The 14,053-nt window shown below is 43.7% G+C and overlaps 1 long non-coding RNA gene across 1 annotated transcript; it reads left to right on the forward strand.

Moving 5' to 3' along the window:
* Nucleotides 1–7,154: 7,154 nt before the first annotated feature.
* LOC121464259 lies at nt 7,155–12,342 on the forward strand. The gene is made up of 3 exons (XR_005976504.1): nt 7,155–7,352; nt 7,817–7,872; nt 11,805–12,342. It is a non-coding gene; the product is annotated as an uncharacterized LOC121464259 (long non-coding RNA).
* The last annotated feature ends 1,711 nt before the right edge of the window (nt 12,343–14,053 follow it).

Consider the following 14,053-nt stretch of genomic DNA (forward strand, 5'->3'; position numbering starts at 1 on the left):
ATCACGCTTTTTTAAAGGAAAGGCTGAACGAAACCACCAACAGTGATTATGACACCAGAGAATACTGAAGGCATTTTGTGGTGTGCCTGGGTCTAGGTGCTTCGAAAGGACCGAACTACATTCAATTGGGGCCAAGTAGGCCTTCGTTCAAACCCTGACAGCTTCGGGCCTCTAGGACGTCCAATTGCCAAATCTCTGGGGACTTTAGGGATCTCGTGAGGAGACTATGGGGTAAGGAAATGTACTCTTTTTAGAGGCGTGAGGACAAAAGAAGATAAAGTAACACACTTATGTGGCCCTGAGACAAGGGAGAGAGGTGACGAGTGGGTGGATATGAAATGCTAGAGATATGGCCCCTCTGTCTCTCTCTGTCTCCATCGTCTCCCTCCCTCCCTCTCTCTCTCTCTCTCTCTCTCTCTCTCTCTCTCTCTCGTCACTTCATTCCGTTTCTACTATGTTCCACATCCTAAGGCCACCAGAGTAAATGACATAAAGGAGAATTAGAGCCTTCGATCCAGTGGTTCTCAACCTTCCTAATGCTATAACCCTTTAACACAGTTATCTCTTCATCTCGTGCTGACACCCAACCATAAAATTATTTCTGTTGCTACTTCAAAAGTGTAGTTTTGCTACTGCTATGAACTGACATATAAATATCTGATACACAAGATATTTTATATGCGACCCCTGTGAAAAGGTTGTTCGACAACCCTCCCCCTAACACACACACACACACACACACACACACACACACACACACACACACAAAGGGTCACGGCCCACAAGTTGAGAAACACTGCTTTAGTGCCTTCTGGAGCAACAAGGGAAAGGTAAATGTGTGGGACCTTTCGCTAGGACCACATAGGTCTTGCTTCCTTATTAATTCAAGACAGGGTGGGGAGGAGACACATGGGTCTTGTAACCCCTCTCTCCCCACGACGGGCAACAGCCATGTCCCATGTGAAAAGTGAAGTGCCCAAGTAAGAAGGGCTCCTCTCAACCTATTCCCCGGGCTGGGATGCCTTGAGGCCCAGTCTTGATGCAGAGGGAGGAGCTTGGTCCTGCCTCAACTTGATAAGCCATGCTTTCTTGACTTCTGTGGGAGGCCTGCCTCTGGAGGAGGAGTGGAGACAGGGATGAGGTGGAAGTAGATGGGAGTGGGGGAGAGGGAACAGGAAGAGAGGATGGAGGGGAAACTGTGGTTGGTATGTAAAATAAATGAAGATATTTAATCATAATAAGAAAAAAAGCTCCTCTCATTTTGTAGAAGATATGGATACCAAATCAGGCTATCAGGACTCCATAAGCTTTTCTCCATCCCCTACCCCCAACATTCGACTTCACAAAAGTGAATAGAGGGTAGGCTTTCAATGAGATGTCATGATTGAGGTCCAGCTGTGTAGACGATGCTCAGCCCTTCATCTCAGGCATCATTATCTTTAGCCTTGAGCAAAAGATCAGGGCACCAATCATGGCTACTAGCCACAACTAAAAACAAAAAGAAAACAAAAACAAAACCCTTGGGTATAAAGTAACAAGACGAAATAAAAAATAAAGACCATTTGTAAAATTGAGAACCAACAAGTTCTTATGTTCCTTTCTTTCTTTCTTCCTTCCTTCCTTCCTTCCTTTCTTCCTTTTTTTCTTTTTTCCTTCCCTCCTTTCTTTCCTTCTCTCTTTCTTAAGAGAAGGAAAGAAAGGAAGAAAGAAGAAAAGAAAAAGAAATTAACAGGGAAAACTTTTCCATTTGGTGTGCCATATTTTGTCTTTGATTTTTGTTCTTAGAAGAATTGAATCCCAACTGGAGGGTGCTTTAGAGCGAGTGTGTGCATAGAAATATTCAGTGAGTCATGCCTGGCGTTGTAGGTCTATTCTGGCGCGTGGGGTTTCCAGAACAATTACATAAGTGTTAACAGATCCAGGAACTTTTGACATTTGTGACAGCTTAATGGAGTTCTTCTCATCATTGAAAATATCCTAATTGTTGTTTCCTTAAATTGAAATCGCATAAAACTGGGGTAGCCGCATGAATTGACTTTGAGCATTTCTGTCTAGTGTGTTCTGTGGCAAAGAAGCTGGAGGAAAGGTATTTGAAATGAAACCTGGCTGACCAAGCTGCCGCAAATACAAAAATCTAAATCAAATTATCAAGAAAAAGTTATCTGAGGGCATCAGCTGTGATGAGATACTTCGGTTCTTTTCCTGCTACAGTCCATGAAAATGTCCCACAGAACATGGCTTCTTGGCCAGCCTACAAGCATGGGAGTATGCACAGAGAATACTAGGCTCCAGAAGCTACTAGCCTATTCTAAAACCTTGTTTTATCTTTTGAAATATCCCTCAAGGGCTTGGAGATGTAGTTCTGTTGGTAGAGTGCTTGCCTACCGTGCACGAAGCTCTGGATTTGATTCCCGATACCACACAGACCCAGTGTGGCATCAGCTATCCGAAGTTCCAGCACTTGAGACAAAGACGCAGGGGATAGCAAGTTCAAGATCATTCTCAGTCACAGAGACGGTTTAAGTCAGAGGTGGGGTTAAAAAGATCCTGCCTCAAAAATACTTTTTAAAATGAAAATAAATCACTCAAGAAATTATTTGCTAATTCTAAGTGCTACTCAAATTCTTATTTAAAATGTTTTTTTTTTCTTTTAGGTACCCTGTTTCCCAGATAGATAAAACTTCAAGAAGATTGTCAACTTGATTTTTCTTTTTCAAACATGGGTCCCTCAAATCCAGGGTTCTAGGAAGCTCTTGTAGAGGCTGGCTCAGAGTTCGGATCATTGCTTTGCTAGTGGCTTGTTTTTCTGCAGATAAGATATTATAGTTCTGGGTGTCACTGTATTTTATTGGCTCAAAAGACAAAGTACAAAGGACAAGGAGGCAGTGGGTTCTGACTCATAGAGGCTGCTGCCTGCCCGTGCCATGTGAGCGTCTCTGGAGGGAACATCGCAGTCCATCAAGTATAGCGCTGCCCACCCCAGCACTGCGGAATTCTTTCCGCATGACTCCAGGTACTCAGTCACCTTTCCTAAGCAGCTAACTTGATACTGCAGAGCACTCCATAGAGATGTGGCAAGGCTGTGTGAACTGTGTGGGCTGTGGCCGCGTAGATGAGTGTGTAAATAAGAACATGGACTTAGTAAGCATCGCTGTGACACACCGTCATTCTTAGAGTGTGCTTGTTGGCGTTGGAATGTTGCACGCTCTCCAGGACTGTTTCCAAGAACCTACTTGAACACATATCCTTGGGCCTTTGGAGAGAAGACCAAAAGGGTAACTTGGTGTCCCTGCCAAGTTTCCTAGATAATATTTTAGGAGGAAATGATGTATGTGTTACAAGGCTCGGAGGTGGTGATGAACAAAGACCTTCTTAGCAAATAAGAATTTGCCTTCCATGCTGTTTTTATTATTATGGTTCTGTAATATAGTTTGGAATCTGTTATGGTAATCCCTCCTGTGTTGTTCCTTTTACTAGATTGGCAATCTGGGGTGTTTTATGGTTTCATGTGAGTTTTAAGATTCTTTTCTTTCTATTTCTGTATAGAATATAATGAGGATTTTCACCAGAATTGCATTGAAGCTGCAAATTGATTTTTTTTTTTTTTTGGTTAGGATGGCTATTTTCACAATATTAATTCTACCAATCCAACAGCTGTAGCCAACAGCTCATTAACTGGGTTTAAGGTCTACTGAATAGGAGGGAACTCATGCTTACGACTGTAAACCTACCCAACTACTGGTAAGGTCACGTGCCCTAAAAGGGAGGAGCCTACTACCGCCACTTTCCTAGACCAATATAGCTTCTAAGTGCATCCTAAACACTTACCCTTATATCCACAGCAAGGTGAAGCTCTCACCCCGCATCAAAGAAGCTTTGTTTTGCAGCAGACAGAGATCATTACAGAAAACGGTAGAAATGAGGCGAACAACTGACCATGTGTCCCAAGCTCAACAAATGCATCTACAACACAACTCCTTTTACCCAACGCTCAAGGCAGAGGGAGAGAAAAGATGGTGACAGAGGACCAGGAGGTCTGCTGTGAGAAAATGCCTTGCTCTATATGACCAGGAAGTTACAGTCATGAAATTGTAACAATGTGGTCACCTAAACAGGATCAGCACAATGACAACACAAGTTAGCATGCCAATGTGGATGGGAAAGAAATCTCATAAAGACACATCTCTAGATGAAGAGCTACATGCAATTAATGGCTGCTGAAATATGGAGAATCAGTTTTATCTAGGTAGAGCCCCTAGACAGGTTATCTAACCCCATTTGGTTATCCTAAACATGTATACGTACAAGCAACACTAAATGGACACAAAAGCATACAAACATACCCACATAGATATAAAAATATATATGTAACAATAATGAAAAAGTGTCATGAATTTAAGACTGAGTGGAAGGGAGAAATTGAAGGGGGTGATGTAAATAGATTACACATGTATGAAATTCTAAAAAAAAAAAGAATTAATTAAAAACTTTTTTATAAAGAAAATTCTGTCCAAACCAATGCTAAGTCAGAATACACAGTCTAGGTGAACAGAAAGGAAGTCAAGGGAGATGCTTTATTTTGTTTCTCTGAAAAATTCTGCATCTTACATCTCACATCTGTGTCCAGAAATCACTAAGACCAGCTATGCCTATTTTTTCTAACTCTGCCCTGTATTTTTCTGGCATCTGCCCTGAGTGCTCCATCTCTCCAGCTGATGCGTTCAGTGTTTTACCAGATTTACCTGGGTTTGCTCTACTAACCTAACTTACTTTCCATCTTACGTCAGTAGCAATAATACCCCACCAAGGGGATCTTTTCTATTTCATCAGAAATTTACTGATGGTGTTGCTGTACACTCTTAGGATGAAGGCAGAGGCAGGTGGATCTGTGAATTCAAGACCAACCTGGTCTACAGAGTGAGTTCTAAATGACCAGGGCTACACAGAGAAACCTTGTCTGGAAAATACAAATGCAAAAAAAAAGTCAGGGGGCTACTTGTTGAGAAAGGAGTACTGAGGGTGCCTGTGTTTAACTATCTCACCAGATTTCACACCGGAAATCAAGGTCAGATGGTTACTGAGTTATCCATCAGTATGTGCCCACTATAGGCTGATTATAGAAGAGGCATTTAGTGCAGTACACAATATATTTTCACTTGTCCTAAGAGCTTCTGAATCTGTCTTCTTCAATAGATATGAAAGTCCTTGAAGAAAGTACTAAGCATTCATAAAATGATACCTTATTCGCCATTGTATGCCCACTCACTGATAGACATGTACAAATGGCTCATTGAAAAAAAAGAATGAATCAACGTCACCAGATTCTGTGGAATAAGCCCTCGGAACGCTGTGATTGGTTTAATAAAGAAGCTGACTGGCCAATAGCTGGACAGGATAAGGTTAGGTGGGAGAACCAGAGTAAGGACACCTGGAAGAAGAAGGGCAGAGTCAGAGGAGTCACTAGCGAGACAAGAGGAAAGAGGAGGTACAAGATGAAAGAGAGATAACATGATGTGGCAGAAGGTAGATTAATATAAATGAGTTCATTTCAGTCGTAAGAGCTAGTTAGTAATAAACCTGAGCTATTGGCTGAGCATTTAAAATTACTATTGGGTCTCCATGTTGGTTATTTGGGAGCTGGTGGGTGGGAAAGAAAAGTCCCCCTACAATTGTAAGAGAATGTTTCGTTTTGGCTAGTCTCTAAGCTGTCACAACAGAATGAATGACAGCCAGGGAGCCTGCGTGGATCGGACAGAGGCCCTCTGCATATATGTGAGAGTTTGGTAGCTTGATCCTCTTGTGGGACTCCTAACAGTGACAGCAGGCTGTCTCTCACTTTGTTGCCTGCTTTTGGGACCCTTTCCTCCTGTTGGGGTGCCTCATCCAGCCTTAACAGAAGAGGAGGTGCCTAGTTCTCACTGCAACTTGGTATGCCAGGACTGGTTCCTATCCACGGGAGGCCTGCCTGGATCTGAAGGGAAGCTGTAGAGGAATAGGTGGGGCAGAAGGTGGGGGAAGGTGAATGGGGAGGAACTGGGAAGAGGGAAGGGAGGGGAAACTTTGGTTGGGATGTAAAATCAAACAAGCAAACAGAGTCAGGGTATCTACCAGTCTGGCAGCCAATGTCGCTCCTTTCTAGCCATCTCTCCTTCCCTAACATCTTAGGGTGTATATGTACCCCTGCTTGCTTCTGGGGAGAGGGAGCCTATACTAGCTTAGTTTGGAGATGTCCAGCATATTGATTCAGAGTTTGAAAGAAAGAGAAGCAATGAAGCTGAACTGGCCACGTGGAGCTGACCACGGTTAGGGCGACTCCTACGCACCTCACTAGCACAGCGGCAAATCTCTTCCCACTAAGGAAGCTGCTGTCTTGCAACAGGATATGCATAGCGCGGTTTGACTTTCTACAAGGGACCCACATTTCCTTTAAAGAAAAGATCACAGTAACTCCCCCCATCCTGAACAAAGTGAAGGTAGGCACCGGGCTGAAGCGAGGCCGATCAGTCTCTCTTGACCTAGAATCCCAGTGTCCCCAGAAGTGACACAGAAACAGAATGGTTCCAGTAATTCACTGTAGTCTCAGGACACAGGAAACTGTGATTCCCCAAAGCTGAATTCCTAGCTTTTCTTAGATTTCTTTTTTCTTTTTTGCTGCTGTTGTCGTTTTGAGAAACCAGACTCTTTCACTTCTCCTACTTTACTGCGAGCTATTCTAGATTCTTCCAGCCCGCTTGTTTGTTTGCTTAACATAGCCTATGCCAGCTTCTGCTTGCTGCTCACGTCCTAGGATTCTGACCAAAATTGCCCCTCACATGCTTCAGGCTCCAACATGTGAGACTAAAGGTTAAACGCCGGGGGTGGGAGGTGGAGTCATTGGGTCAAATATTTACCAAGCCACCAAGGTCAACTTTTTCCACGCCATTCATCTCTCAAACATTGACTTTGCAGTCTCCCTAACAGAATAACAGCGGCACAAGCCTGGGGCTGGAAAAAAAAAAAGACCATGGAGCCAAATTTCCTGGAGTTGACTTGATCACAGATGCCAGGTTCCCTGGTTCTGCCAATCACGCGCCCTTAGAGATTCTGGGGCAAGGCCAGTGGCGCTCATCTGGGGGCTGGTTTCATTCAGTCTTAGATAATAACCAAGTCCCACAGTAATTACATGACAGGCGATGACGGAGGAGCGGCCACTGGAGTCAGACCAACCTGCATTTTGAAAAATCACTGTGTGGGGTGGCTTTCCATCAGAAGCCTGCGCTTTGGAGATCTTTATTCTTCCATTTATTTGCACAGGAAATCCACTGCTTCTCTGAGAGGGCCAGACGGGTGGTTATCTTAAGCAGCGCTTCAAGGTCATAACCCTTTGTATTCCTATAACTGTTACTGGTTTTCGGGGGTTATTTTAAGTGTTGGTATGAGGAAAGATCCTTCCATCAGTAATAACCAGCTTTCTTTCTCTAGAGCTTAGAAAATAGTGATAGGAGAAAATGGAGCACTTAGAGGTACCTCTGAAACATTTGCCAAGGTTCTTTCTAATGCGTCCAAATGTTTTCTCTTCTCTCTCTCTCTCTCTCTCTCTCTCTCTCTCTCTCTCTCTCTGTTTCTCCCTCTCTTTCCCTTCTTCCCTCTCTCCCTCTTTCCCTCCCTCCCCCTCTCTCTTCTCCCCCCCTCCTGCCGCCTGCTTCTCTTCTTCCCTCCCTCCCTCTCTCCATCCTTCCTTTCTCCATCTTCCCTCCCTCCCTACTTCATTTTTGCTCTGGGTACCAGTTGGCGTCCTGTTGGTAAAGTGACATCTGCATGTTCCTTCATTCAACAGGCACTTATTGAGGACCCACTAAAGGCCCCACGCCATATCCTGTGTGAGGCATGCTGGTGAGTTAAGCAGGTGACATCCTTGCCTATTTGGGTTTCTGTTGCAGGGGAGGGAGGCAGAAGCAAACAGGATGGCCACAGAGCTTCTTAACCCACAGGGAGAAAATGAGTCTAGAATGGTTGGGGTTTGGGATGTCTTTCCAAGTGGAAATGGGTGCTTGTGCAAATTAGCAGTTGGTATATGACATCATCTGAAGCCAAGGAAATTTTAAGAATGGAAATTGCTGATTTCAAAGAAATGCAAAGGGGTAAGAATTCTACCAAGGAGGCATTTCTTTCCATGGGCTTACTTCAGGGTTGCCTTGCCCTTCCAGCTGGGGACCTTGTCATCATCCCTTGTATTTGTGGAATGTTCTGTGATGATATGGCATCCTTTCTGGCTGTCATATGACTTGGTTTTGGGAGAAGCCCTGGCCAGGAATTTTCCTGATGTTGCAGATCAGGAACGAAGGCCCAAATAACCTCCTCAGGTGCAGCCAGTTACTTCAGATGGGAGTCGAAGCTGAGCCTTCCCTTTTCCTGGCCAACACATGGCCCTCACGACTGCCCCTTTATCTTGCCTCCATCTGTTTCATCATTAACAAAGTACTTTGATGCTGTGGGCTCAGTTCACGTGGGGTTAGCCATTATATTCTGACTTGGACTCAGAGTATCCCTTCCCAATATCACACCATCCCTATTGAACGCACATACCTGTACTTGGCTTTTACGGCTTGTCAGAAACAATTCTTTGTTGGTCAAATATTTTGGGGGAACCATGTTTTCAGTGTATCTGTTCATCCATGGGTTGTCATGGGAAGCAAGCCAAAGAGGACATATATCTCTAACTATTTTCCATAAAAACATTTGAAGCAGGGATATTGATGACATAGTCATTACATCAGCCTATAAGAATTTAAAGAGATTCTCCATGTTCCATACCCACTTTCTTGATTAATTCATCTTTATAAAATTGATCGAGTTGGTGAGATCAGGATGGAAATTACATAAATAATTTACAAAAATGTTTTCTTGGCAAACAGAAGGTAATGTTTTTCTCACATACATTACAAAATCAGGCAGTATGATCAATGTTTCATGGGGGGACCTCATCCAATCATTTATCGGGCCTTCTCATATACATATAGTTCTATTGCCATAACCATTCTATAGATGACAAAATCAAGGGTCTAAATGGTTAATAAGTTTGTGCCAACATAGCTAGCCAACACAGTAGTATAGCCAGGGCCATCTAGAATTCTCTTTTCTTGTTACCTGTACTATTATAATAGTGTTATTGTTAGTTTATCGAAGTTAGATTCTAGTTCAGCTCCCTATTTAGATGACAAAGATCAGAGTCCCAGCTTAACGCACCAGACTTTACCCCCATGACCAGAATCAGACAAGCTAGAACATTACCTCTCAACTGGAAAAAGGCTAGAATAGATCTTTTGGTGTACGCCTAGAAGTTTACAAAGGAATATCTTTTGAGTTTTAATAGAAATATCCACATCATGTAGGGTGGAATCCTGATAACCCTTGTATTTCTTCAGCTATGAGGTTCTCTACTTAAGTCATGAGACTTTTTGTTTGTTTGGTTTTTGGGGTTTTTGTTTTGTTTTGTTTTTCCAAGACAGGGTTTCTTTTTGTAGCCTAGGCTGTCCTGAAACTAGCTCTGTAGACCATACTGGCCTTGAACTCACAGAGAGCCTGCCTGTGCCTCCTGAGTGCTGGGATTAAAGGCATGTGCTACCACGACCTGGCTCCTAAGAAACAATTTTTTTTTCTTAGAACATGTCCAGGTTTAATCCGCCCGCCTCTACCTCCCACGTGCTGGGATTAAAGGCGTGCACCACCACACTCTGCCTCCCATGACCAATTTTTTTTTTTTCCTAAGAAACATTTTTAAGGGACCCAAGCCATGTGGGTCACTTGGTAAAAGTAGCCATGGAGAAGGATGGTTTTATAATTATGTATTTGTCTGAAGCTTTCATGGGAGTCATCTTTGAAAAACTCATAAGCAGTAAGTTAGTCGCTATAATACAATAATCATAATAGTTCAGATTTTAATACTTTTATTTTGATTGCTTTTCTTTTATTTGTTTTAATGACTCAAAAAAAAAAACCCACACAGAATGCTAGCAATCTATTAACTCTAAAGGAAACATTTTTTAGCTCCAAGAAAATTCCACTTTCTTCCCGAATCTGAACCTGTGAGCACAAAAGCTTTCTGTCTCGGGAAAAGGCTTAGCATCGGCTGTTTCCACAAGATTAGCCCCACTGATCTGAAGCACCTGTGCCTCTGGAAACATAGAACATTATCAACTTTTTTTTTTCCTTTTTACCATTTGTTCAGGAAGTTGTGCTTGGACTAATATTATTTATACAGCTGGGTATGCCGACTAGGAAGAAGGGGATCAAAGTGGTTGGTGATCGCAGAACATCTGAGATGGACCCCGATAATCAATCAAGCCTAGAGCATATGGACCTGATTTACAAAACAGCGGTTTATACTCCAGCAAGATGTTTTGTGGCGGCCAGAGCCGTCAGCGATATCTATAATCCACTTCAGGGACTCGGAGTTAGATCTTTGGCTCCTCCCACTTCATTTTCTGGATAGTGAGCACCCGGAGAACGCATGAGTTATTAAGAGAACACATCAGAATGGGTGTATAGGTCTGTGGGACTCCACTGGCTACACACACACACACACACACACACACACACACGAGCCTGCTCAGCCATCTCTAGGGGAAGGATGCAGGACAACTGTCTCCTCTCCACAGGAAAGCAACAGGAAGTGAATAAAAAGACCCTCATTACGGGAAACAGCTGTTCCTGTCCTCCTGCCTAACCTTGATTGTTCAGTTAAAATCCTGGGGCTGGAGAGAGGGGCGAGACGCCAAAACAGGAAGAGTTGGAGAGTTTGGGTAAAAAGCAAAAAATAAAATAAAACAAAATAAAATAATAAAATAAAATAGAAAGAGCCCCACTTGCCAAATTTAAACACAAAAATAAATTACCAAACAAAAGCCCCAAAAGCAAAGAAGCAGTTTCAACTAAAGGATGCAAGCCCATTCGGTATTCAGGGAGCCTCCAACACCTTCGCAGCCAGGTCCGGCTGCAAGGGTGGGAAGAGCCATTCAAACCGGGCACCTGGAGCTTGGCAAAGGTCTGCTCTCTGACTGATGTCTGGCTAGCTGCTTGAAAACAGCATTTGCACAAAGGTAGGAGGAAAGGGGTGCCAGCATGTCGCTTCCCTGTCTAGGCTGGAACGCGGCTCTGAGAACTTTTAAAGGCTGACAGCTAAATTTAATCAGGGTTAAATCACTGAAACGAAGCCGGCGCTCTTATGTAACAAACGAACCAGCCACTCTGCCAGTGTTTTCTTTCCCTACAAGGTAAAGAATGGTGCGGGCTCTTAGGAGCGCTCCAGCCATTTGGAAATGTTATGAATTCAAGGGAGGCAGGGAATGTGGAAGTCTAGTTCGCTGCTAATGTTTTCTTCTGGGATTGTAGGCCTGTAGGTTGAACAGCAGGGTTGCACAGTTGGTGTTGTGTAATGAACTGAGCATGCGCTGGCTCTTCGTGCCGCCAAGCGCTCCATATACAGCACCCTAGCTACGTTCTATATTTTAAGACCATCTTTTCTGCTAAGGAACTGTGGGTTTGTTTTTTTGTTGTTGTTGTTGTTTTTTGTTTGTTTGTTTTTTTTTCCGGTTTTTCGAGACAGGGTTTCTCAGTAGCTTTGGAGCCTGTCCTGGAACTAGCTCTTGGAAGACCAGGCTGGTCTCTAACTCACAGAGATCTGCCTGCCTCTGCCTCCCGAGTGCTGGGATTAAAGGCGTGCGCCACCACCGCCCGGCTTGGAACGCTGTTTCCTGTAAGTGACTTTGCATAAACCTTATAACTGGACCTGGACTAAGCACCGTCTCCTGATGTGTTTGTTTCAGGATAGCTTGCCAATCCATCTATGCCAGCACAATCGGTTTAGAGACTATGCAGAGCCACTTCTGTCCCTGGGTGGCTTTCCACGTGATTTATTTTCTTTAAAAATAAGTCTTAAATCAACAACAATCAGTCACGAATGCTTGGTATGGGGCGATGAGAAGGGTACTTCACCTTTGAAGTTCCATTTCAAAAACCCACGACCCTCGTCTAACCGGAAGAAAGGAGCCCGTACAGGACAACTTCCTTCATGCAAACTTCACCAGTGTTCGGCGAGTCACTCAGAATAAATAGGGGAGCCTGAAAAACTGTCACAACCCTGAAGGGGCCTTACAAGTCAGTGCAGCAAAGGAACCTGGATGGGATCCCAGAAGGACATTAGGAAAACAAACCATGGAAGTCTGGGTCAAGGATGTGCTGTCCATTCTGTTTCCTCAAGAGGTAGCAACTGTATGCTCTCAGGCAAGATATTAATAATAATAATAACAGTGGAAGCCAGGCGGTGGTGGCGCACGCCTTTAATCCCAGCACTCAGAGACAGAGGCAGGCGGATCCCTGTGAGTTCGAGGCCAGCCTGGGCTACAAGAGCTAGTTCCAGGACAGGCTTCAAAGCTACAGAGAAACCCAGTCTTGAAAAACCCAAAAATAAATAAATAAATAAATAAAATAACAGTGGAGAGTGTGTCCTCTGTGAACATCTTATCAGCTTCACAATTTTTCAAGAAATCAAAACTATTCTAAAAACTGTTTATCGGACAGCAAATGGGCAACGTTATTTTGACGGCGTGTTTTGGCAAAATCAATCATGTGAGTCCATTTCAATTTCGATTTGGGTCAGGATAACTTCTAATTTCCAGGGTCTGCTAACTATTGGAAAATCAGAACATAAACATAGACTTAGTGTAAGGGAAGAAGGGGCAACATGACAGGGAGAATTATCTCTTAGTTCTTAGCCAACGGCGATCCATTCTACAGCATGGGGCCTGTGTGCTGGTATCCAGCTCTGTCCACAGGATCCTGGGTAGCAAAGGAATTTCAAGTATGATTCGTCCAGGGTTTATGCTTAAGCTAGGCTAGATAATGGCCCTGTTTGTATCCTCAGGCCAGATACTTTCCACGTGACACAGGCCAGATAATATTCGGGCAGTGGCCATAAATTCTGACTCTTAAGATTACGACTTTCCAAAGTGAATCAGGGACAGTGGACCTTCTCTTCCCAAAGGTACAAGACACAATCAGAGTAGGAGTGGCCCATGGCGCTCGTGACAGGAGCCAACCTCCGAGAGGTACCTGTACCTTGCCTGTGGTCTTTCATAACCTGAATCGTTGCCACCAGCTGTCTCAACAAGGGCTTCGGTTGTCGGGAGCCACCACGGAAAACTTTGGACTCATGAAGTCCTGAGTTCAAGTTGTCACCTCCAAGTCCGTTGTTTCCTGGTTGTAATTAATTCTTCTGATCTTCGGGTTTTCCAGCAGGTACAAGAAGGCTGCTCATAGGCTTGCCTTGAAGTCCTCAAGAGAAGTAACCATTGAAGATATCCGGAATACAATAGGTCAAAGCTCTTCCATGGTTCTCCTCCCTTCCTTTCTCACGCAGGTGCAGGCTCGGCGTGGGGTCAGGCACAGCTAGGGCCACTCAGTCCGTCCCAGGAAAGTCCTCATGAGATTCGAATTTCTAACTGGGTTAGGAATTCTTCTAACCTTCTAGTTCACTGGTTATTAATCCCGAGGCTTGCAAATAATCGTCTCTGATGTGTGTAAAATTAAGAATTTAATACTCTTTTCGGATACACACTTCGTTTGTTGGTTTCAGTATGGCTGTCTCTAACTTTTCCCTCCTAAGAACTGTCTGGATGGCTCTCTTGTCATAACTGAAGCTGACTGAGGCCAGGACCCCAGCAAAGCAAACACTAGCAAGCACTAAAATTTCTTTTACAATTACATGTTATTCAACATACAATTATACAGAGCTCATAATAATAATAATAATAATAATAATAATAATAATAATAATAATACCTTACATCTTCAATTCCAACACTTGGTAGGTAAAAGCAGGGAGATTATGAGTTCAAGGCCAGCTCTAGCTACATAGCAAGTTCAAAGCCAGCCTGAGCTTCATGAGACTCTACCTTAAAAAATTAAGGGAGGTGGGAGGCAGAGGCAGGCAGATCTCAGTGAGTTGGAGGCCAGCCTGGTCTACAAAGTGAGTTCCAGGACAGCCAGGGCTGTTCCACAGAGAAACCCTGTCTCG

Source organism: Microtus oregoni, unplaced genomic scaffold (genome assembly GCF_018167655.1).
Source record: "Microtus oregoni isolate MIOR12 unplaced genomic scaffold, Mior012 000001F_ref0000356, whole genome shotgun sequence".
NCBI classification, from domain to species: domain Eukaryota; kingdom Metazoa; phylum Chordata; class Mammalia; order Rodentia; family Cricetidae; genus Microtus; species Microtus oregoni.